General features: G+C 39.7%; 1 long non-coding RNA gene across 1 annotated transcript in view; it reads left to right on the top strand.

Moving 5' to 3' along the window:
• The first annotated feature begins 1998 nt into the window (after positions 1-1998).
• LOC138988514 (uncharacterized) overlaps positions 1999-25351 on the top strand; it is a 44589-nt gene continuing 21236 nt past the window's right edge. The window contains exon 1 of the long non-coding RNA XR_011464779.1: positions 1999-2165. This is a non-coding gene — a long non-coding RNA (uncharacterized lncRNA). The remainder of the gene's footprint in view (positions 2166-25351) is intronic.

Below are 25351 nucleotides of genomic sequence, written 5' to 3'. Positions count from 1 at the left end.
CCTGCATACAAATTTCTCAAGAGGCAGATCAGGTGGTCTGGTATTCCCATCTCTTTAAGAATTTATTGTGATCCACACAGTCAAAGGCTTTGGCATAGTCAATAAAGCAGAAATAGATATTTTTCTGGAACTCTATTGCTTTTTCCATGATCCAGCGGATGTTGGCAATTTGATCTCTGGTTCCTCTGCCTTTTCTAAAACCAGCTTGAACATCAGGAAGTTCACGGTTCACATATTGCTGAAGCCTGGCTTGGAGAATTTTGATCATTACTTTACTAGCGTGTGAGATGAGTGCAATTGTGTGGTAGTTTGAGCATTCTTTGGCATTGCCTTTCTTTGGGATTGGAATGAAAACTGACCTTTTCCAGTCCTGTGGCCACTGCTGAATTTTCCAAATTTTCTTGCATACTGAGTCCAGCACTTTTACAGCATCATCTTTTAGGACTTAAAAGAGCTCAACTGGAATCCATCACCTCCACTAGCTTTGTTCATAGTGATGCTTTCTAAGGCCCACTTGACTTCACATTCCAGGATGTCTGGCTCTAGGTCAGTGATCACACCATTGTGATTATCTGGGTCGTGAAGATCTTTTTCGTACAGTTCTTCTGTGTATTCTTGCCATCTCTTCTTAATATCTTCTGCTTCTGTTCGGTCCATACCATTTCTGTCCTTTATTGAGCCCATCTTTGCATGAAATGTTCCCTTGGTATCTCTAATTTTCTTGAAGAGATCTCTAGTCTTTCCCATTCTGTTGTTTTCCTCTATTTTTTTGCACTGACTGCTGAGGAAGGCTTTCTTATCTCTCCTTGCTATTCTTTGGAACTCTGCATTCAGATGCTTATATCTTTCCTTTTCTCCTTTGCTTTTTGCTTCTCTTCTTTTCACAGCTATTTGTAAGGCCTCCCCAGACAGCCATTTTGCTAAGACTGGAATCTACCAAAAAAAAAAATTCTACATCCAAAGACATAAAGAAGAAACCAGGGGTGCATTTGCAAAATAAACTCCATATCACCCAGATGGACAATCAACAAAATGGAGGATAATTATATTGCAGAATTTCTCCCACAGGAGTGAGAGCTCTGAGCCCCATGCAGGCTCCCCAGTCTGAGGGTATGGTATTGGGAGGAGGAGCCCCCAGAGCATTTGATCTTGAAGGCCAGTGGGGCTTGATCACAGGAGTGCCACGGGACTAGGGGACACAGAGATCCACTCTTGAGGATGTACACAAGGTCTTAGGTACACCACAGACAAAGGCAAAAGCAGTGACTTTATAGGAATCTTGGAGGGTCTCCTGGGGTGGCAAGTTGGGGGAGGTGGATGAAGGGGAGGTGGGCAGCTGTGGAAAAAAGGAAGAGGGCTCAAATCAATAAAATCAGAAATTAAAAAAGAGAAGTTACAACTGACACCACAGAAATATAAAAGACCATGAGAGACTACTACAGGCAACTATATGCCAATAAAATGGACAACCTGGAAGAAATGGACAAATTCTTAGAAAGGTACAATCTCCCAAAATTTGAGACAAGAAGAAATAGAAAATATGAACAGATTGATCACAAGTACTGAAATTGAATCTGTGATTTTAAAACCCCCAAAAAACAAAAATCCAGGACTAGTGGCTTCACAGGCGGATTCTATCAAACATTTAGAGAAGAGTTAACACCCATTTTTCTGAAACTATTCCAAAAAAATTGAAGAGGAAGAATATGTCTGAACTCATTCTATGAGGCCACCATCACCCCAATATCAAAACCAGAAAAAGATACAACACAGAAAGGAAAATTATAGGCCAATATCATATCCAAGGGTCAGACTTTTGTTAAGCAACTTCTAAATTAGTGGGGAAACAAACAAACCAAGCAGCCAGATGTATGTGCAAGAGAATCCAGCTGAAGGAACACAGAAGTCAGGCTGTGTTGGCAATTTGGAAGAAGGCCAGATTACTCTGGAAAGACTTTCTGGAAAGAAGGACTGAATGTTCAAAACAGATTAGCACCCTGACAGACTGAGAATGAGTTTGAAGATCTCTGTGGCCAGAGACTGTAAGGATTATATTATCCCTTGCTTTTCTCTGTAAAGCAAGAGCCCAGATGCGCTGAGTTCCAGGGGTGAGCTGGCCAGGCACATGGCCCAGCCTCAACTCTATTTTTACTTCACAGAAAGAGGTAAGTCTGCTCTCCACATTTCCTCAGAACAGGAGAACCTCGTTCAGGGCATTGCTGTTCATCATAGGCTACCTTATTTTCACATATATTCATTTTCATTAGGTCATACGTGGTGAGCTGATAGTCATTTGCATGTTTTACAGGAGTTCCAACTGTATCTCAAATCCCACAGGATGTAATTGAAATGGTAAAAATGATCCAACTGCTTCTTTTCAAAGTGCGGCTTCTGTATCTTATCTTCTTCTATGAATTTAATGGGAGCGGTACCCATGTAAGGAGGTCTTCTCTTTTCATTTAATAGTACTTTTGTTATTGCAGATATTCTTAAATTACTCTATAAAGAAGGTGAAAAACATACTCTCCAGAAGTTAATTTGGTGAACCTCCAATTCTGTAAATTCAATTAAATAATGAGTTAATGTCATTCCAAATCCCTTTCCTGTAACTTTGTTTTTTCATTTCAGAATAGTGACTACAGATCTGAGGTCCATCAAGCTGAATGAAGCTCTTTTGCAGATACTTGGGAGTACTGCAAGTTTGCTAATTTCTGTGCTAGAACTTTGTACTCCCTTTGGCTTTTTAAAATTCATGAGAGTCTAGGTCCTTTGGCCTAACGGTGGCCATGGTCACATAAGAGACTAGTCAGTCTCAAATTCTGGACACTGCTTCACCCTCCTTTCTCAAAACACATACAAAGACAGCTTGTCGTGGAAGACTGTGTGATTCAGGCAAAGGACACTGAAGGGACAGGGGCTCCAGAGGCCTGAGTTCTAGTTGCTAGCAATCGGTATGAGTGCTTAGCATCCTCCTTATGTTTTCCTCAACTGCAAAACAATGGAGCTGGACCAGGCAACTGCAATGGCTCTGCTGGTTCTGACACTTCTGAAACTCACAAAGTGTGAAGAATGCTGAGGCAACGACAGTAGGCAGGGCAGGACAGCAGCAGGCTGTAGGCCTCCCAACTGATACTTCTCATCTGGTTTAGAAAGCAGCCAAAAAGCAAAAGATTTCACAAGAAAGTATTTGCTCAGAAGTGTTCTTTTAAAGAAGACTTAAAAAAAAAATGTCCTAAGTGTTTCTCACATAAGAAATTTATTCTTTCCCATATCTCTAGGTTCTCTATGTTGCTGTTGGTAAAGTATTTGATGGATTGTATGAGATTATGACTGTTACAATATTATTTTCAGATACTCTTGCATTTGAAAATCTTTAAGCATTCTTAAATATAATTTTTAAATGTTAATTTTAGATCTTTATGTGTGTGTATTTGTGTATATATGAGAATATCCATGTCTTGGAAGTTATAGTATATATCAACAGGAAAATGAAACAATTAAAAAAAAAACCTGATTTCAAAAATTACTCCATTATGTAAATTAGGTTCATTGGCATATTCTTTATTCTCTTCCCCAAGGTTCCATATTGTGTCATATTGCTCCTCATCTTGACATACACTCTGCTCCATGAACGTATGCATGTGAGTTTAGAGCAGTGGCTCCTAGCCTATTTTCACAGCCTCTGGTCCTGAAAGAATGTCTATAAAACCTTTATGTCTTTATACCAAAGACATAAGTTTTATGCCTATAAAACCAAAATATCTTTATACCATAACCTTTCATTCATTCAGTTAATCCAAAGAATATTTTATATACCTGACACTTTGTTAGGGAGTGAAGATATAGTAATAAATAAAAGAGAAGTGTACATTAAATGAATAGGAGTTGATTGTTTTATTACAATTATAATAGTGCTACATAGAAGAAGTTGAGGTGCCCCAGAGCAGAGAATGGGGAACCTAACTTGTGGGTGAATATGTGGGAGGAATGTAAGAGAAGAACTCCCAAAAGAAATATGTCCTTAGACTTAAAGGAAGATGAGCAATTGTCTAGCTGAGGATGAAGTGGGATGGATGTGAGAGTGGGGAGGAGGATGAATTTCACAAAGTCATACAAACAGCAAAGTTAGCACTAAGGCTTTAGTTTCTAATCCCCCTCAGCAACTCTGCCAAAAAAAAAAAAATCTCAAAACACACTACAGTTTTTCAAACACAGAACAGTCTTAATTCACATACACAAAAGATTCCCCAAGTTAATAATAATTTCCTCTAGGGATTGTAATTGTGGATGACATTAATCTTCTTTGTATATTTCTATATTTTCCATACTCTTTATAATGATCATATATTATTCTTTTAACTTTCAAAATAATGACTTTTATTTTTAAAGAAAAAATATCAATGGGATGGCAATGTGTACATTGTTAAGACCTCTTACATGTAAATTGGTTGGTACAATGTCTGGGACAGCCTATCCTCTCAAATATTTGTTTCCTTTCTTCTTATTTATCTTCTAATCCCCTGTACTGGGCATAGTTGGAGTATATTGCTCAACAAATATTTGTTGAATGAATCCATAAGTAAAACCTCTAGGCAGAATTATGGGCATTGATTATAGGACTGTTGATCTATAAGGAGGCAAAAACTACATAGTTCAGGGCCAAGTAGCTCTTACCCTGGCAATGACATGGAATTGAGAAAGACCTTCTGAGATCAAACTTTTGATCTTGCTGTAATTAATCTGGGACCCTAAGCCACTAATGTAACTACACACAGACAACTCTGATATCTGAATACGTTTTGAAGTTAAGTTATAGGAAGAATATGGTCTTTCATGAAAAACCTTCTGATCATAATGCTCGTATTACAAACTGAAATCTAACAGTATAAACTCTGGTTAGTTTGGCAATATAATACAATTATCATATTTTTAGTAATGGCTGTGAAAAGCCATTAGAAAGTCATAATTTGGGGGATTCATACCCACTAACATTCAAGATGAGTCAGTTTTGGTAAAATGTGTCTTCTTAGGTTTAGAGACTATGATCCAAAGGAGGGAAGCATAAAAGTCAATAAGAAACCCACAGATTTCACCTCCCTGTGATCCCAAGCCCATCCTAGGCTTTCATCAAAAGTATATAAATCTTTTTATATGATGGTAATAAATAATTTGTAGCATAATTTGCAACATGAGTTGCTTCACTCTAGTGGAGGAAACCTCAGTTTGCTTCTTCCCTTCTGGGCTTCTGTCCCTTGGCCTAGGAGAATGAAAATAAATCTGACATGATCTTTAAGGATTTCTTCTCTGTTCCACCTGAGTGGACTTCCTCTCATGTTACTAAATGCCCAACAGACACAATGCTTCCACAAAAGACATTCCATAAAAAAAAAAAAAAAGATATTCCATCAAGCAATTTATCACTTTTTCCCAGTGTCCATTTTCTGGCTGTCCATATGGAAATGAACATTTTATCATGATCCTGTGACCCACACATCTCTCACTCTCACCCCATGTTACCTCTTCCAGGGAGGTAATCAAAAGCAAATGATTTAAAAATTGTAACACTCCCAATGACAGAACTAGCAACATCTGGAGTCTCTATTGAGTCCACATGAAGTTTAAATGTCTTCTGGTTGAAATAAGAATAATCCAAAAAGACAACTAATATTATAATTTAAAATATCTTCTCCTCAAAACTTAATATTAAGGGTAGCAGAAAATGCATGAACAGTATAGACTTGGTTTTGAAATTCCCACATACTGAAAACAGGCTCAATTTTCTTAGACCTAGAATATGTCTAATTTTACCTGCTTTTTGATTCTGTATGTGGGCATAGAAAACTGAGTGCTACGAAAGACTGTGGAAAATCTTACTTCTGCAAAGAATCCCAGTAGAGTAAAGGCTTGACTTAATGGCTAGTTCAAGAGTTAGTAATATGGAAATTTGGGATCGAGTAACAGAAGTTACAACAGCCATTAACATTTCTGGGACTAAATTTTGCTTACATATGAGGTGGAAAAAAAAACAGTCCCCAGCCCCTCCGAGTCTTAATGAAATATTATATGGCTTCAAATCAAGGATGTATTTGCCAAATTTCTTTACTAACATCAGAGTTGATGTTCAGACATATGATTTTAGAGTTTGTGTCTGAAATGTTGACGTTGTCTCTCTCTAAATGGCTATTGCAAAAGTGTTATTTAACTTATAACCCATAATACTGATCTTGCAAATTGCTCTGAGATTATTCTAGATGAAAGTCACGCGGCAATAATGAACTCCTGCATTATCTGTCTCTATGTCACAAGTCATTTTGTACAGCTTTGCTCTAAGATGTACAAACCCACATGATTTGAAGAAAAAAGATCATTTGGAGCAGAGGAAAAATGAAATCAATTGTAACTACTATCTCAGATGTTAAAGAAATGTTCTCCTAGGTTTCTTAGAATATTTTGTGTCTTCCTACCCACCTGCTCCATTCTCTCCAGGACCCAAAAAATGTCTACAGTGAGATTAAAACCTTCCAATGTGTATATTAAAGTTTCTTCAGTTAAAGAGAGAGAGAGGAATGTATGATGGAGGACAAATGGAATGACAGTGCAATAGTTGCTAATTCAAACGCTACTAACTGGCAGCACATAAGGGGCATCTGTTACCAGGCAGACAAGAGAATTTGGATAGGAAGCTTAGAACAAATGGCTGTGAAAAGATTCTTTCAACCTTTTGGCACTTTCTTGAATGAATTACATACCCCCACCTTCTGTATGAATTCAACAAGGCTAAAACTAAACTCCTCATCTTAACAGCTGACCTAAGAGGAATATGAACCCACTCTGAATTGTGGATGAGCCCTTGGGACTCTGCCTTTTCAGAGTCTTCATTTGCCCAACCTCCCTATGCAGTACCAACCACTGTAGCCAAGGCAAATTTCCTGGGGCCTTTGATGTCTTGCCCGGAACCTAACCTGACATGTTACAACATGTTCTTTCAAATATTTTTTGCTGAAGAGATCTCATTTTACTTCCCCAAAAGTGCACTTCTTCTGATTCATCAGATCAGTATTTCCAACTACCTGACTCTTGTAAGGTCCAAAGATTATCAAGAGCTTTGTAATTTCTTCATTGGTTTCTTGTGTTTTCCTGTTTTTGAATTCCAGTAAAGCTGACCCCTGGATGGTCACGAAATCAACCAAACAACTACAACCACAGTACTCAACAGGAAATTTTGCACTTCTCTTAAAGCAAGTAGCAAGCATAATTGGGTGGAACAAAGGAAGGTTATGGGTGACTCACTATAGGTTGGACTTTCAAAGGTAAATGTAATCGTTGATTTTGGGCCATCACTTTTTAGAGATTTTCAGGAGAGATAATTATGCTTCTAAATGTCTATAAACTTGCCTTTTATTTTTTTCTAACTTACAGAATTCTTGCCAGTCCAGTCACTTTGGTTAAGCCTGCTTCTACTGCCAGGTGTTCATACTGCCCATTATTAGAAAGACAGTGGTTTTCAGCCTGTGCCCTAGGGGTCTAAGAAGGTGTTTCCGAGGCTATCGTGAGGCCCAAGGGAGGCTAAGTAAGTCAAGAACCAAACCACGTTGTTTCTGTCACCAGGATATTTATTGTTTGCTTTAAAAATGGAGCTCTAGGTAAAACTTAGTTTGGAAAAACGAGTTCTTTAATTAAAATGAGTTTGAAGATTGCAAAGCTGAGTATCCAAAATCCAAGTATCTTTGGACACAGTCCCAGAAATAGTAAGTGACATAGTAATAGGGAACAGAATTGGTGGGATTATGTTCCTCTTGGTTAAGTTCTATGAGCATTAAAAAGGATTCAGTACAGAAGAAAAAATTAGTGTTTGTTCATTTAGTCATTCATCCCACTAATATTTATTGAAAATTTGATTAATGCCAGGCCCTGGAAAAACTCCTGCTTTTGTGAGATACCATAGTTTTACCTGTAGTTCTAATGAAGAGATCTGTGACAAGGACAAATAATACAATTTTTAAAGTGATTACCACTTTCTCTCTCTCTCTTTTTTTTTTTTTTTTTTTTGTGGAACCTTCAACTTGCAAGGCAAGTATTACTATCTGTTTGCTTCAGATAAGGAAAGTAAACCTCAGAGAGATAAAGCAATTTCTTCAACATCACTAACTCAGTAAACAATCTTTCTACCCTCTCCTGGCCCTCTTCAGCTTGTCATCTCTGAGAGGGCACATTATCTCTGAACTCAGTAAAATCACATATAAAATGTAGGTAATATTTTCTTTCCCATCCTATATGATTGTAAAAATTAAAATGAGAAATTTTCAAAGTTAACAGAAACAAAAATTATACTGATATTCAGTGATGGATTATTTTTATTGGACATTGTACTTGATGTTGCACTCTAGGCATTACTAATTGGAAGGTCAGAATTAATCATCACATAATTATGGATTAAGAGCATTGCTTGGGCGATTGGAAAACTGCAAGTGAGGGTAGTGTTCCTCAAACTACCTGAAGTAAAAAAAATAGTTTTTTAAAATTCTCACTGCTAATGGATGAATGCTCAAAGTATAAACCCCTCTCTTTTTATGAATAGCTTCAGGGAAATTAAAATTATTGTGACAAATTGCTGAAAAAATTTCTAAATGCTCTTCTCAATCGCTGTATAATCTTGTCATGAACTGAAAGAAAAAGTCAGCAATGGACTCCTTACTGCACTGGTTGTTTATTTCTCTAAACAATTAGCTCAGACTGCTAAGGGATGGCCTCCTTGCCTATGGGCAGTAACAGCTATTACAACCCTGTTAAAGGAGGCTGAAAGTTAACATTTGGTCAGGCAGTCACTATATGGACTCCATACTCCAAGGCTCAGTTCTAAGGGAACAGATGCCTGTGCCCTGGAAGGTCAATTGAAGTTCAACCTGTGTTTTTAGACAACACAGTGGCTACCATAAAATTTGTCACATGTTAGATCCTATCACCCTGCTACCCACAGAAATGGAGGTTATGGATGGAGCATGATTGTAAAGAAACCACAGGCATGATCTATTCCAGTTGCCCCAACCTGAGAAATGAGACTTTTCCACCCACTGATGCATAATGGTTCACAGGTGGGAGCAGTTTTATGAAAGAGGGAAAAGGATTAGTGGGATATGCAGTGACTTCCCAAACCCAAGTCATGGAGGCACAAAGCCTACCTCCTAGGGACTTTTGCACAAAGGCTGAGCTGATAGCCCACACCTCAATCTTAGAACTCAGGTCCTACCTAAGAGGCCAGATCCAACCAATTACTTTCCAGTCTACATAAAGGAATGATTAGACAAAGTCCAGAAACAGGGCTTCGAAAGAGATCTGAATGGCTAGTTAATGAATGTGAGCAATATTTCTTTACCCAAACTGCAGCTTGTCAAGCCATCAGGGAAGCTTATCAAGGAACGCACTAAAGGAAGGAAGTGAAGTCAGCCAAGTCAAGTCGCTCAGTCATGTCCGACTCTTTGTGACCCCATGGACTGTAGCCTACCAGGCTCCTCCCATGGGATTTTCCAGGCAAGAATACTGGAGAGGGTTGCCATTTCCTTCTCCAGAGAATCTTCCCCACCCGGGGATCGAACCTGGGTCTTTGTTCAGTTGAGGTCCTGGTAACTCCTGACATGAAGTGTAATCAATCGGAGAGTTGAGACATGTTCCATTTGTACAATGAACAGCCCTAACGTCAGACACATCGGAGGCCTCCACATAAGATCCATCTGACTAGAGGGACATATCCTGGGAAGGACTGGCAGATTGATTGGGCAACTTCAGGTATCTTCTGGTTCTAGTGGGTACATTTTCAGGTTGAGTAGAAGTGTTCCCCACTAGAACTGAAATGGCAGCCAAAGTGGCTAAATTATTACTGAAAGAGATAATATCCACGTTTGGGCTCCCAAGATCCCTACAAACTGATAATGCTTCAATATTCATGTCTCAAGTGACAAAAGGGATACCAAGTACCCTGGGCATAAAATGGACCTTGCACTCAGCCTGGAGACCTCAGTCGTTGGGGAAAGTAGAGAGATCCAATCAGACCTTAAAATGAACCTTAACCAAACTATGCCAGGAGACACAAGAAAATTAGATTAAGTTACGCTCAATTGCCCTGCTCCATATGTGGTTAGCCCCAAGGAATAAAGTATATCTGAACTTATGTGGTGGACTCATTCTCCAAGCCTGATAGAAAGGACACTTTAACCCTCTTGAAATGGAATAATTCAATATGCCCTCCAGATAGAGGAAAACATGAGACTTTCATAGAATATGGTAACCAGGTGCTGACTGCACCCACCAATTTGGCCCACCATCCTTTCTGGCCAGGAGACTGGATAAAGCTAAAAAAAACCTGGAAAATAGGCAGCCCACAAGATCAGCTTACTCTTGATGGTGGTGGAATGGACACCACCTGGTGATCCTAATCACCCCCTCTGCCATGAGGTTGCAGGGGATCACTCTGAGGGCATATCATACTCGAGTGAAGGAGGGCCCCCGAACCCAACCTTCAGAAAGACAACCTGAGGCAATGTTTTGATGACTTGTTTGAACCTCCCTCTGACTTGAAGCTTTGCTTCCAAAAAGCAAAAAAGTATGACCAGGGATATTTAGGACAGATAGAACTTCACTGATTGTTGGATCTGTCACACTCAACCTGAAACAGTAAAGGACTACTAATTACAGGAATCATTGCACTCCTAAGGGTGCTAGTGACCTTGGCTATACGAAGCATATATCACACTGTCACCATAAAAAAGGTAACAGCAACTGTGGCAACGGTGACCAGTGACACCAGGCTCCACGTTAAACTCTTCAGTCTAATTTGACTAAACAAATTTGGAATAGAGAAAAACAAACCCTCCATAGCATCACTTGCTTTTTGTCTTTCCTGGGCCCCTTAATGACCAGTATTTTCCCTGCTAATATGTAAGCCATGCATAACTATGAAACTCCAAATGGTGGTGCTCAGGGACATGAACAGTTGAGCTCTGGCCTGGTGATAATCAAACTTATCTAAAGGCTGGGAGAAGTTCTGCTCCTCTCCCCACAGTTATGCCAACCATAGCACCAAATCAGCAGGAACTAGTTATGGGATATGGACCTTTGCCGCTCAGTACCCCTCAAGAATGAGGAGCAGGACAAAAGACAGAGGAGAGATTTGTAACTAATAAAGCCCCTTAACAATCCTGAGGACGAAAAATAGATAATAAAATAAGTTCTAATCTTTTTTCTTTACTCAGTGCTTCCTATAGTTTCACTTTCCTACAGGGTGCCACGTGCAGAAGCCTTGCCGCCAGCGCTTCAGGCCAGCTGCTGCTGCTGCTAAGTCTCTGCAGTCGTATTTGACTCTGTGTGACCCCATAGACAGCAGCCCACCAGGATCCACCGTCCCTGGGATTCTCCAGGCAAGAACACTGGAGTGGGTTGCCATTTCCTCCTCCAAAGCATGAAAGTGAAAAGTGAAAGTGAAGTCGCTCAGTCGTGTCTGACTCTTAGCGACCCCATGGACTGCAGCCCACCAGGCTCCTCTGTCCATGGGATTTTCCAGGCAAGAGTACTGGAGTGGGGTGCAATTGCCTTCTCCACTTCAGGCCAGAGTTCCTCGAAAAATAGCTGCGTCCAACACTGAGATTCAAGATGCAACAGTGATGGTGTCCAAAGACGCTGTGCCCCCTACGTGCGATCTGGAGCATGAATGGCACAGCCCTGCAAGAGCTCAGCCCCATTCTAGCTAACACTGTCCAGTGTCCTGATAAAGTAGCCACCCCATAGCTTTTGAGAGGGAACAGCAAGTGCTCTAGAGTGAGGGCTCTGCTGCTAAGTCACTTCATTCGTGTCTGACTCTGTGCGACCCCATAGATGGCAGCCCACCAGGCTCCCCCATTCCTGGGATTCTCCAGGCAAGAACACTGGAGTGGGTTGCCATTTCCTTCTCCAATGCATGAAAGTGAAAAGTGAAAGTGAAGTCGATCAGTCGTATCTGACTCTTAGCGACCCCATGGACTGCAGGCTACCAGGCTCCTCTGTCCATGGGATTTTCCAGGGTGAGAGCTCACACCTCACCATTTTCCCTGATCTAAGAGAGAAACTGTCCTTTACTTCTGGATCAAACTTGGTCTCATTCTATTGGCATGAGTGACACGAGGGAGGAAGACACGTGTTGGGGACCAGCTCAGGCGGTAACAGTTATAGTCAGCAGGGTTAGGAGATGTATCTTTGGAGCTTTCTGGACTGAATGACCTGAATGGTCAAAACAACAATTCTTTGTGAGCTGAAGGCTTGATGCAGTCTCTTAGGACCCATCCTTTTAGAGGTAAATGTAGATTATTAGAGGCCACATCCTGCCTTTCAGAGAGATGTATCAGCTTCTACTAGAAAAGAGCTCCTTTCTTACTGCACATAAGTGGGTAGAAAGAATAATTAGCACCATCATTGACTTGTTCTTTATTTCTTCCCACTGCAGCATATATTAGAATGGTTTTATTGCCATAGAAATTTTCTGACTACCCTTCTTCGATATTACCTAAGACAGTTCACAAATAGGCCAAATAAGGAGTAGAAACTAGATTAGAATCATAGGCTAGCTTCTTACACAGACACACACAAGTCAGGCTGAGGTTCCACCAGCGTGGATAACACCACCCATTCTGTTGTTTGTATTGCTGTCTCTCTTGATTGGCTGGTACCTGTGCCATTCCAGTTTTGAATACCAACTCCAGTGCACAGTTACCCTCTGAGAGCTAAACTAGTGAAATGTAACACATAAGTGGATGCAACGAGCTATCTTCAGAATTAACCCCAAAACATTCCTATAAATGTGGGCCTGAGAAAGTATAAAAACACTCAAATTCAAGGTGTAATAGAAGACAGCAGGTCTGGAATGTGACTTAAGAAAGCCCACACCTAGAGAACTATCCTTATAAATTATGTCTCAATGATAATGAAACAGCTTTTGTCCAGGGACCTAACTAAACAGTCTGGCTATGGCCACCTTCCTCTGAAGGTCATATGAGAAATAGACATCAAGTACAAGACCAGAACACATACATTTGCTTCTGTGAACATGTATCCCAAATTCCAACGGGGTGGCCTGTGGCTCAGGACAAGGATGCAGAGGCCTCTGTCTGCTACATTTGCTAAAGTTCTGTTTTGTCCATTTTCTTCTGGGCTTAGATTAATGCCTCTGATTTCTCAAGTGTACCACACTGATGCCAAGGAAAGGCAGTACAAGAGCTTGTCAAGTGAAAGGGAGGGTTGGTGTGTATCACCTTAGGGCTGTGGGAGACTGATCTATTTAAACTCCCCACCAGACACACTCTCAGGGCAGGGTGGGCCTCAGAAAGGAGCTGCTCCTGGTCATCCACTGCAGCAGGTATGCAGAGGCAAGCAGACTCCCAAGAAAGAAGATACGGGGCAAAAGAGACAACAGCCGTAATAGAGTGGCTCAATCAAAGTCCTTCTTGACATGTCCAGTTGCTTGAGCACTGCGTGTGGGGCAGTGGTGAAAAAGGGGAATGAAACCAGAGGCCTGGAGCTTATCTTACAAGCTAATTACATTTTAACCCTGACTTAAAAAAGGAACCTGGTATTAGAAAACTGGTGGCTCACAAAACCAAAAACAAAAGAGTAAGGATCACCAGTATTCTGTCTGCACGATCCAGGAAAGAGAGGTATACTAACTTTAGTGAACAGAGCTGGGCACTTGAAAAGAACTTAGGTCCAGAATCCTTTATGAAGAATTCCAAAATGTAAGAAATCTCTGAAAATGGAAGCTGTTTTACAATTCTTTTAGTGACAAAAGGTGACATGAATTGATATAAGGCAATTTATAGCCTTCATTTATGTCAATGTGAATATTTTGTGATATAGATACATTCATATGTTTGATCACAAGTTGCTTCTCAACCCCTAGCTAGGGGGTGTTTTCATAGACAGTAAATGAATTGTTTACTTCTCCAAAATCTTAAAAATTGTGAAATCTGAAATACATCTGGCAGCAATCAGCTAAAGGATTAAGTGTTGTGATGCTTGATATGTGTGGGCTTCAGTCCCAGCTCAACCACTCATGCATCATGTGACTTTGAATAAATGACTCACTGACTCCACACTTTGGTTTCTTTAGTAAGATAATGATATTGCAAGCTCAGATATTAAATGAAGTTATGCACAGTGTTAAGCACAAGGCCTGGCAAATGGTAAACATTTAATAATGTTAGTGTTTATTGATCTGAAAGACTGCGTATCTCCCCTCTGATTCATGGTCATCAAGGAGTTACCAATGCCTATCAGCTACCAGGCCCTCTGTTAGCAGGAAGGTGGAAGCTTGGTTAAAGAGCAACAGCGTTTGAGTCACTGATGATGTATTATAAATCAATAATTTGGCTCTCAAATTCCAATCTCAATCTCTTGAATATCTAAAAAAAAAATTAGATTAAATGAAAATCAGAGATAGACTCACTTCTGAGGTACACTTTTTGATCCTCTTGATTTGGAGCAGATTTAACACACACAAGAGCACTTTGAAGCTGGGTAAATTGAGGCCAAGAAACTGAGAAAATAAATTTTTGTTTTGATGTGAACATTATAATTGTATGAGAGGTTTGGCTACTGGTTTTAGTTTGTTATTGTTCAGTAGCCCAGTCGTGTCTGACTCTTTGCAACCCCATGGACTGTAAGACGCCAGGCTCCCCGTCCCTCACCATCTCCCGAAGTTTGACCAATTTCATGTCCATTGTATTGGTGATGCCATCCAGCCATCTCATCCTCTGACAACCTCTTCTCCTGCCCTCAATCTTTCCCAGCATCAGGGACTTTTCCAATGAGTTGGATGTTCACATCAGGTGACCAATACTGGAGCTTCAGCTTCAGCATCAATCCTTTCAGTGAGTATTCAGGGTTGATTTCCCTTAAAACTGACTGGTTTTAGTTCACAATGTGACAAAAATCCAGTAATCTGAAATAGAATAACCTAAAATGTTTCACATGGAATACTAGCCCTGTGAGAATTTCTGTGAATAAAAGACTTCAAGCAAATTATTTTAATTAAACCATTTTTTTCACAGAACATTTATTAATGCTTGCAGAATTAGTGTTAGAATGAGCACACATTGGAAAATATTATTCTAAAGAATATCAGCTTCTGGTATATTTTCTGGATAGATAGTTTTCAGCAATTGGGTGAATTTAAGGATGTTAAACTTTAATTCTTAAAAGATAAAATCATCACTCTTATACAGATTAAAAAAAATGAACACCTGCCAAAGATGTAATATAATAAGAAATTAGCAAGATATTAAAACTGATTCAAAGAAAACTCTGAAGAACAGACACATATTTAGGTAATCAGCAATGCAAAGCTTAATTTACTAAGTGACATAGAACTACTTAATATCCAGCAGTAAAATACAGTTTGGAATTAACTTTTTTACAGAGAATAAATACATTACAAGTCTATTACATATAATTCATTTGTATTGCTATAGAGACAAGATTATTTGCATTGCTCTCAGTTTCTCCAGTTTACAGAGCTGTGAAATAACCTTGTTAAAAAACAAGAATATTTGTATAAAATCAGGTAATTCCAGAGTGTACAATACATAGATAACAATGAGCATTCCATTGAAAGAATACTGTGGGAGGCAAAATTATGCCCCCTGCCCTAGATGCTCATGTCCTAATTACCTTTGAATATGTTATGTGGAAAGGGGGAATTAAGATTGCAGAGGAAATTAAGTTTGCTAATCAGGTGACTTTATGTAAGAAAAGTGTCCTGGGTTATGGGTGCAGTACAACCCACCTTTAAAGTGGAAAAGGGATGCAGAGGAGATGGTCACAGTCAGAGGTTTGAAGATACTATGCTGCTGGCTTTGAATAGGAAGAGGCTACAAGTCAAGAAATGTTGGTGGTCTCTAAAAGCTGGAAAAGGCAGATTATCCTCTGGATCCCCCAGAGGGTGCTAACACCTTAATTTTGAGCCAATAAGACTCATTTCTGAAATCTGACCTCCAGAAGTACCAGATGATAAGTTTGTGTTTTCACCCACTAGGTTTTGGTAATTTTTTATAATAGGAGGAGAAAACAAGTAGAAACACCCAGTAGTCTCTGCTCATTTAAAAACCTTTCATAAATTCTCCTAATAAAGGGAAATTTTGGACTTCATAATAAATGAACTTTTAAAACTCCATAAATGCTTCCTTCAGTGTATACAAGTGCATGATAATATAGACAAAGATATTTTAAATCTATTATCAACTAGGAAAACAACAAATTCAGTAAAAAGAAGTAATTCAAAATATTTGGATTAGATTATTTAAAATCAGGACACTTCTTTAAACTAACAGAGATCAGGTTTTATTGCTTTTGTTTGAAACCAGAGCCTGCTCCTCCTCCATCCCCTGCCCTCGGGGAGACCCTGCCAAGCTTCAGGAGAAGCCTTTAAAATGAAAAACAGAGAGGAGGAGGAGGAGGAGGAGGAGGAGGTGGTGGTGGTGGAGGTGATGAGTGTGTGTGTGTGTGTGTGTGTGTGTGTGTGTGTGTGTGTTTTGGGTGGGGGAGGGGTGGTTACTGGATAGGTATCTCTGCAAAGAACAGTAGATAGAGAATACTAAAATTGCAAGCCATGTGAAACAGGGCAGCTAGGCTCAAAGGGAGGAAAGATTCTCCAATTTGCCACCCCCAATTTCCCTCCAAGTCAGCAGTTTGTGAGGCTTTGTAATTTACTTGTGACTCTAAAAGCCTTTGGTATTAGTTGGTAGTGTTTATTTATCAGCTCTCCAAGGCCACCTGGCCAACCACTGAGACAGAGAAACACCTGAGGATGCTCACTGACTTCTACCTGGGGAAAGAGGCAGAAACAGTGACCTGGAATCAGCTAAAGACACAGATTTTCTTGGAAAGAAGATGGCTATCACTGATCAATCTGATTTCAGTATTGACCATCTGGTGATGTCCATGTGTAGAGTCTTCTCTTGTGTTGTTGGAAGAGGGTGTTTGCTATGACCAGTGCATTCTCTTGGCAAAACTCTATTAGCCTTTGCCCTGCTTCATTCTGTACTCCTAGGCCAAATTTGCCTGTTACTCCAGGTGTTTCTTGACTTCCTACTTTTGCATTCCAATCCCCTATAATGAAAAAGACATGTTTTGGGGGTGTTAGTTCTAGAAGGTCTTGTAGGTCTTCATAGAACCATTTAACTTGAGCTTCTTCAGCATTACTGGTTGGGGCATAGACTTGGATTACTGTGATATTGAATGGTTTTCTTTGGAAACAAACAGAGATCATTCTGTCATTTTTGAGATTACATCCAAGTACTGTATTTTGGACTCTTTTGTTGACTATGATGGCTACTCCATTTCTTCCAAGGGATTCTTGACCACAGTAGTAGATATAATGGTCATCTGAGTTAAATTCACCCATTCCAGTCCATTTTAGTTCACTGATTCCTAAAATATTGACATTCACTCTTGCCATCTCCTATTTGACCATTTCAATTTGCCTTGATTCATGGCCCTAACATTCCAAATTACTTATTCCTTGGAAGAAAAGTTATGACCAACCTAGACAGCATATTAAAAAGCAGAGACATTTCTTTGCCAACAAAGGTCTGTCTAGTCAAAGGTATGGTTTTTCCAGTAATCATGTATGGATGTGAGAGTTCGACTATAAAGAAAGCTAAGCACTAAAGAATTGATGCTTTTGAACTGTGGTGTTGGAGAAGACTCCTGAGAGTCCCTTGGACTGCAAGGACGTCCAACCAGTCCATCCTAAAGGAAATCAGTCCTAAATATTCATTGGAAGGACTGATGCTGAAGTTGAAACTCCAGTATTTTGGCCACCATATATGAAGAACTGACTCATTTGAAAAGACCCAGATGCTGGAAAAGATTGAAGATGGGAGGAGAAGGGGATGACAGAGGATGAGATGGTTGAATGGCATCACCAACTCAATGGATGTGAGTTTGAGTAAACTCCGGGAGTTGGTGATGGACAGGGAGGCCTGGTGTGCTGCAGTCCATGGGGTTGCAAAGAGTCGGACACGACTGAATGACTGAACTGAACTGATCACAGATCAGCCGGTTTTCACCTGCTAGTCAGTGTCAGGTGCTGGTTCCAGGACCAGATTATGTGAGACTGAGAACCTGAAGAGAGTTCAGAATAGATATGAGGAGGTGAGACACTCCCCTTTGTTCTCTCCCAGACAGTTGACTCCAAACTGGCTTGGAGAAGAAGAAAAAGAAGCATTTGTGTAAACTGGACTGGTGGTGGTGGTGGTGGAGGTGGTGAGTGTGTGTGTGTGTGTGTGTGTATGTTTTGGGTGGGGGAGGGTTGGTTACTGGATAGGTATCTCTGCAAAGAGATACTTATCTGGTCAAATTTTGAATTTGACCAGATAAGAGTAAGTATTTGAAAGTGACAAAATTAATTTTCTGCCACCATCACAAATGGGGATTTGGAATAATAAGGTTCATGTAAAGTTATGACTCAAACTGTGATTTTAAATCCTGAGTTCTGTGTACAGTTGTAATTGGGAAACATCATACCCATTTGTTCAGGATGAAGAAAGTAATTCAAGGCAGAAGTCAGGAGGAAAAAATTGCCCCAAGCAATAGAATGGAATTGAAGCCAATATCAAGTAGTTAATATGGAGAGAAAGTGACTCAGGAAGGGGTGATTGAATCTTCTGAAAAAGTAGCAGCAACTGACTCTCATCTCAAACTCACCAACTATTTGGCTGTTTTGCTGATCTCTTTGGGAATGAATAATACAGGAGCCAAAAAATCTGGAATGTGTTGCTTTGAAGTCCAGGTTGCAAATTGAAGCATTTGGAAGAGAAAAAGGCACTGGGGAAGTGAACCATTGGCCACAGAAATGGTTTTAAAGTGTTTTAGGCCATGTCTTTTCATGCCAGGACATCTGAGCCTTGGCAAGGGATGAAGTGCAGCCCATGAGAATAGGAAAACTGTGTTTGACAGAAGAATTCATAACCTGTTTCAAAACAGTTTAACCTGAAATATGAATGAGGATGACCAAAAAAAAAAGTATGGATAAAGTTCTACAATTTTGGTGATTAATTGGTAGGACATTGGAAAAACCATAACAAATTATCCAATTATTAGAACAATAAGAAAACATCAGGGAAGAGAATCAATGAGCAGATTTATGGCCCTGCCTTACCGTGTATCCCAGTCCATAAATAATGGCTACGAATTATTTAATACAAGGTGGTAATGTGATTTCATGAACGTCATTTGATGACATACAGGGATGGGACTTATGATTGCAATGTGTGCTATGGAGTGTGATAACTAAGACTGCTCCATCTGGTGCAGCCATGCTGGAAAGTGAAGTGACAGCGCTTGGATTTGTTATTTTTTTTTTTTAATTTTAGAACCCAGCTATTTGGATTTTGGGTATAATACTCAGAGAGTCTCACACAGGCCCATAAAGATTTATTGCACCTGTTTTGGTAGTGGGAGGGAATTGGAAGCAATCAAGGTGTCCATTGGAGGAAAGGAGATAATCAAAATATGGTGGATGAATACCACAGAGTATCATACAGCCATTAGAAACAACAGACTGGACATAGATATAACAACCTGTATAGAGCTAAAAAAAAATGGTACTGAGTGAAAAAAAAAGAAACACAAAATCAATATATAATACAATATAACACAATATATCAATATAACACAATTATCCATCATGTACTCAAATACTACATGAGGATGAAAAAATTATACACATTTCAAAAGTACATTTACCAACATATACACACAAATCCATTAAACATGGGAGAACAATTGATTTGGTGAGGAGGTTGGTGTCTAGTGACAAAAAAAACAAAACAAAACAAAACTTGGATGACTAATATGATAACGTGAAATGAACTAATGGGTTCAAATTATAGAGAAGAAGGAGACAGAAAGAGAGAGAGAGAGCTTTGATAGAAGGGAAGTAATAATTAGTTCCAGCCAATAAAAATCTTAATGATATCCAAAAAAAAAAAAGAAGGGAAGTAATAGCATCTCTTTAGAGCATGAGGGACTGAATAACACTTGCAGAGAAATCCTCATCTTTGTGACCAAATCCTGTCTGATATTTTATCAATACCCGGAATAAAATATGTAAAGGGAAGGGAAGAATGTAAAGGGAAGAAAGCTCATCAACTTTCTATGAGACAAATCTGGGATAAGCTGTCACTCTTTTTGGATAATGAAAATCAGGAATAACATCTTGGAACTAGCCAGAGAAATAGTAGCATCCCTAAGTAACTTAGGGCCACTATCTTCCTCTGACGGGGTGATATATAAGATACTTTCATCAGTGAGAAAGAATCTGGGGTCACAACACCGGCCTTCTGGAGAAAACAGCATTGTATTTTAAGATCTATGGATTATTGTTGACTCAATGTTTGCTTACTGTTACGGTAGCTGCTCAGGAAGTTTCCTCCATGGGACCTGAAGATGCCTTGACACCCATAATTTTTTCTTCTTATAGGGAATTTAAAAAAATAATTTTATTTATTTATTTATTTTGGCTGGGCTAGGTGCATGGGCTTCTCTCTGTGATGGCTTCTCTTGTTGGGGAGAACAGACTCTAGGGCACAAGGGCCTCAGTGCATGGGCTTAGTTGCATGTGGGTTCTCCCTGGACCAGGGTTCAAACCTGTGTCCCCTACAATGGCGGGCAGATTCTCAACTACAGGACCACTAGGGAAATCCCAAAACATAAGGAATTAACATGATACTATTATTAGCTATTTTCCTAAAGCAACGTTATTAATGAGCAGCAGGTACTGAATTCTTATTGTGGCATGCTATTGTAAATTGTTTGCATCTGTTTACTTCTTTTCTTAATTTTAATTTAAAAAATGTATTGAAATATAGATGATTTTTAGGTACACAGCAAAGTGATTCAGATACAGATACATATATATACTTATATATATATATATATATTCTTTTTCACATTCTCTTCCATTATAGGTTATTACAAGATATTGAGTATAGTTCTTTGTGCTATACAGTAGGTCCTTTTGGGTATCTATTTTACATATAGTAGTGTGTATAGTTTCATCCCAAACTCCTAATTTCTTTTAATCCTCATAATAACCTTGCTGCTGCTGCTGCTAAGTCGCTTCAGTCGTGTCTGACTCTGTGAAACCCCATAGACGGCAGCCCACCAGGCTCTGCCGTCCCTGGGATTCTCCAGGCAAGAACACTGGAGTGGGTTGCCATTGCCTTCTCCATTGTGTGAAAGTGAAAAGTGAAAGTGAAGTTGCTCAGTCGCATCCGACTTGTAGCGACCCCATGGACTGCAGCCTACCAGGCTCCTCCATCCATGGGATTTTCCAGGCAAGAGTACTGGAGTGGCTTGCCATTGCCTTCTCCGCATAATAACCTTACGAGGTAGGTATTACAATTATCACATCTTTATAGATGACGAATCTGACTTAAATAAGTTAATATATTTGTCCAAGATCACACAGTAATAGGTGATAGAACCAAAATTTATATACAAGCTATCTAACTCCAAAATCTGTTCTTTGAACCATTGCACTGTAGGTGTCTGAGAGATGACTGTATACTGCCCTAAGAACAGAACATGCAATATTGGTGAGTTTCCTACTAAAAGGTCTTCTTGATTTATAAACTCTGCCTTCTTAGTTTTTGTATCTCTGAAGAGGAATAAGAAACCTGCTCATGGTATTCCAAATTAGACAGAAGAGTAGTGATCGGATGGCATCTTGCTACACAAGGCCCATCCTCTTCTGCCATCTGCCTCGGGTCACTGAGGAAGCCAGGTCAGGCCAGGGGCCCAGAACCTTTGGAGAAATGAAGAAGCTTGCTTTCAGGCAGAGGGCAGAAAGCCTTGTGAGTAATCGCCAGGGATGGCTTGGCACTGCATTTGATGGGTAATAAAAGTCTTGTAAAAATCTTATGGTTTTCCTCTCTTAGTACCCTAAATTTCCATTTCATCATAATCCAAAGTATGATCTTACCCAGAGAGGGGAGACATTCTTAATTTTGCCTTAAAACACTGCTTCTTCAGATCTCAGCTATACCACATTTCTTCACTCAGACTGGAAATTTCAATCCTTCAGTATCTTTTTCTATGCCCATTTTCTCTTCCCTCTCCTCCTCTCCCCTCCCCTCCCCCTCCTCTTCTGTCTTGTGTTTTGTTCAGTTATATACTTGTCTAACATCTTCACTGTATTTCAAGTTTGTTGAGGGAAAGTATTCTGTTTTTCTCATCTTTTCCATCCCTCACTTGCCAATCTAACAGAGTGTTTTGCCTACAGCATTTCATGACAAATGCTTGGGGAATTAATGTATGCATGCATGTATGTATTAGTTGCAGTTGCTAACTTGTTTCTTACTAAAGACACTTAGTCCTTAGTCTTACCTCGGTTATAATCTGGTGTTATTTTAAAGCTCTGTCTGACCTTATTTTCACTCCCTAGAAATGGTAACTAAAGAGGACTGTTGTGTAAGACTGAAAATGAGTCTTTCTTTCACTGTGACTTAGCCACTGCTCAAAATATCTAACTTTCCCATTTCCTTCTTTTTGCCCATCCTTTCTCTCTCTCTATTTTTAAGTTTGCCATACTCTTCAAATGGGCTTCTCTGGTGTCACTAATGGTAAAGAACACGCCTGCCAATGCAGGACACTTAAGAGACACGCATTTGACCCCTGGGTTGGAAAGATCCCCTGGAGGAGGGCATGGCAACCCACTCCAGTATTCTTGCTTGGAGAATCCCATGGACAGAGGAGCCTGGCGGGCTACAGTCCATAGGATCGCAAAGAGTCAGAAATGACACTGTAGTGTCAGAGCATGCATGCACACTCATGCTCTTCAAATAGTTTTTTCTCAAAGAAATAAAAACTTATAAATGAATAAAATATAATCATTAACTTCAGTAAGACACAGGCTATCAAAAACTTTAATAAGATACAGATCTTTATATGAATGTATTGGATACATTACTTTTCTTCAGCCCAGTGACTTAGGCTGGATTTGATTGATTTTTATAGCCAGAGATGTCATATGGTCATCTTTTACTTAGAGCAGGCATTGGGTCTAGGGGAGCTAAGTGTGGTTGGGGAGCTGGCCTTGGCTTCTGAGTTTGGTTTGGTGCCAGTTGGTAGAAACTTGAGAGATTCTAGTTCTTTTCAATATGATTACATAGTAAGGAGAAAAATGTCCACACTGGGCAGATGAGAAATAATTTCCCTCAAACCATGTAATAAAAAAACTCAAGAAGCATTTTGACTTCATTAGGCTATTGTAAAGCAAGGAAAATTAAGGGATATTTAAAGGTTTTTCATGCACCAATAGGAGCCAACCGCAATTTAGATGATCCTTACAAAAAGTATGCATTATTTTCTCTATGGAGTAGGTATGAATTAACCTGCTTCATAATACAAAAATCCTAGTGCTTCTGGTGGGATTCTAAATAACGTCATTTGTTAATCAGTTTTGCAGCATGTCTTTACACTGAGCCAAGATATTGTTTGAAGCTGTCAGTAGTAAATGAATAACAGCCTTCTCCCACCACCTCTCCCTGTTTCTAGAGCTCCAACATTTGTGACATTTATCCAAAGATTCTCTCCTTCTCCATCTTCCAAAAGTACATTTCTGTCTTCCTTGCACTCCTGGCATATATATTGCAGTTACTCATCTTTCTGGAATATAATTAGGACCGGACAGTGTCATGGAACATTCCCATCACCCCAGCCTCATTCTTGCCTTGCATGTGCTTAACTTTTTCACGGGTCATTGCAAAATGTTGATTGCTTTCTGGTGTTACCTAATGAAAATATCAATCTAGAAAATATGTCATCTAGCATTTTATTGAATTATCTCTTTATTCTTGGAGACCTATATAGGGTGTTGAGTTTTGCCATGAAAAAAAAGTGTGATAAAGGTGTGCTTTTGTCTCTAATAATGTCTAGAATGCTTAGTGAATCTCTGCAAATTTCTCTTAAGTTTTTGGTGTGCTTTCTAGGATCTATATTCTTCAGGAAGATTCCACATTGCTCACCTGGTCTTCTAAAATCTCATCTTCTTCCTGGGCACATTTTCCAGCCCTCTTTCTCAGTTAGGTATAGTCACATGTTAAGTTCTAGCCAACAGAATTTGAGTGAAAGGAATATGGCCACTTTCGTATTCTCTAGAAACTCTGGAATGATCCTTTAAGCCAGAGTTGTCAACTGGTGGGTGATTTCGCCTCCCCACTCCACCCCAGGAACTTTGGGTAAGGGTGGAGACATTTCGGCTGTCACAACTGGACCATGCTACTGGCATCTAGAGGGTAGAGGCCAGGGATATTACTACTAAACGTCTTATAATGCACAGGACAGCAAGCAAAGAATGATCCAGCCCACGATGTTAATAATGCTGAGGTTAGAAAACCCTGCTTTAAGCTCTTATATTGTTTTCTGCTTAGATGCAGACTCTACAAGGGGATTCAGAAAGCAGAAAAGTTGACCAAGTCACCACATAGCAGGAGACTGGGGCTCTGAATCTCTGCACAATGATCTTCACCAAATATACAGTTGGTCTGTGACTTGAGAAAGGAATAAAATTTTGATCGTGTTATGTCATTGAGATTTGAGGGTTGTCTGTAAAACCACTAAAAAAAACTTCGACTATCTTAGCTCACATCTTGGGCAATTATTTAATCTCCCCACATTTTCCTCTCCACATTTGAGACCTTGCTGACTTCCCAGTTTGCTGTCGAGAATACTGTGGAAGACAGTGGTGAGTGCCTCAAGGACCACTAGCAGTGTGTGCAGATTTCCAAATGTAGATGTAGGCTGTAAACAGACTTCTTCAGAGAGAAACCCAATACTTTCCATCCAACTAGGGACATTCAGGCTAGACAGTCAGGGCTCAACTGTGGTTCCATAAAAAGTGGGTTCAGTGAATAGAGGTTTGCCCTTGAGATGAGAAAGTGAATTGACAAAGTTAAATCTTCTCTATATCAGGCTTTTGGTCCAACATTTCTATTGTCCTTATGCTTCCCTTACCATCCTGAGCCTTAGCACCCATCCCATGAGGCAATGTGAGTGTGTCAGCTGCACCCAGTCATGGTATTGCTGTTTTGTTTTGTTTTGTTTTTTTTTTTCCTGCCTTGAAGACTAAGTTCTCTGTGACAGCAGCTTTTATCCCAGTCTCAGCCTTTTCTTCCTTGGCAACTCTTCTCAAGGATCCTGAAGTCAAAATCAGTACTTACCTAAGGAAATGTAGTAGGGGCAGAAAGCTTGATTTGTATCAAGGGAAACCATTCCAACTCCTGATACTGGGCCAGTTAAACCATTATTGTGTCTCTAAATCCCCTAAGAA

The sequence above is a fragment of the Bos mutus genome, chromosome 1 (genome assembly GCF_027580195.1).
Source record: "Bos mutus isolate GX-2022 chromosome 1, NWIPB_WYAK_1.1, whole genome shotgun sequence".
In the NCBI taxonomy this organism is placed as follows: domain Eukaryota; kingdom Metazoa; phylum Chordata; class Mammalia; order Artiodactyla; family Bovidae; genus Bos; species Bos mutus.
The sequence above is the reverse complement of the archived record's forward strand: the minus strand, read 5'-3'. Positions and strand labels throughout refer to the sequence as shown.